This window comes from Apis dorsata, unplaced genomic scaffold, assembly GCF_000469605.1.
Source record: "Apis dorsata unplaced genomic scaffold, Apis dorsata 1.3 scaffold_52, whole genome shotgun sequence".
Lineage (NCBI taxonomy): Eukaryota > Metazoa > Arthropoda > Insecta > Hymenoptera > Apidae > Apis > Apis dorsata.
Genome location: NW_006263353.1, coordinates 1,305,878 through 1,306,995, shown reverse-complemented (window position 1 = coordinate 1,306,995; position 1,118 = coordinate 1,305,878). Strand labels below are relative to the sequence as shown.

General features: G+C 14.3%; 1 protein-coding gene across 5 annotated transcripts in view; it reads left to right on the top strand.

Annotated features, from left to right (window-relative positions):
* LOC102680032 overlaps positions 1–1,118 on the top strand; it is a 17,373-nt gene that overhangs the window by 1,063 nt on the left and 15,192 nt on the right. The window lies entirely within an intron of this gene.

The window sequence follows — 1,118 nt, the reverse complement described above, 5'->3', positions numbered from 1 at the left end:
TTTTTTTTTTTTTTTTTTTTTTGTAAATAAAGAATTGATCTTCCTCGATTTTTTTCTACATATTCATTATACAAATAATTTGTAAATTATTCATGCATTTAACATTCATTTATTTAACATATGGTATATATATAAGATACAATATATATCTTTTAATAAAAATTTAGTCTAATAAAAATGTTAATTTAAATTTGATATAAATACTCAAAAAATTATTAGCATTATTTAAAATAATAATATATAATAAATAATAAAATAAATATATTTTTTGATTAATATTAAAGATATATTGTATAAAAAATTTAAATAGTGTAAAAATTTTGATCAATAACCTTTTTTATATATGAGAAATAGTTTTAAATTATTTTTAAATATTATTAAATATATATTATTATTTATTCATCAATAATGAAAATATATGTTATTATTAATTCATCAATAATGAAAAATTTAATTTATAAATAAAATAAATAGTTTTTTAAAATAGCTAATTATTTTATTATATAAAAATATATAATATGTATTATTTTATATGTAATATATAAAATTTATAATCATAATTTATAATTAGAACAATTTTTCTAAAAATTAAATATTTTCTTATTTTATAAAAAATAAAAATTATTACAAAAAATATTAAAGAAAAATTAAAAATTATTTATGAATAAAATATAAAATGGAATTTTGCATGTTATATAGAAATTTTTATTTATATTTATTCATGTAAAAATAAATATTTCAAGGATTTATTATTAATATTTTTATAATAATTATCATTATTAATATTAATATCCTTTTTGTTTTCAGAATCATTTAACTTCTTCGATATTAAATATTCATTAAGAAATTGAAGTAACAGAGTTTATTTGATAACTGAAGGTGGAAAAAATCTGTGATGAATATAAGAACCATATACTCTGTCATTGCATAAATGCATCTAGTATTTTATAATTTGAAAGTAAAGTTAATTAAAAATATTATGCTGTTTTCCTTATGAATATGATATTAAAAGTTCTTATTAAATCATTATTCAATTTAAATTAAAAGGAAGATATACACACAAACACACGCGCACATGCACACACATACAGACACACATCAGACATACACAAATATAT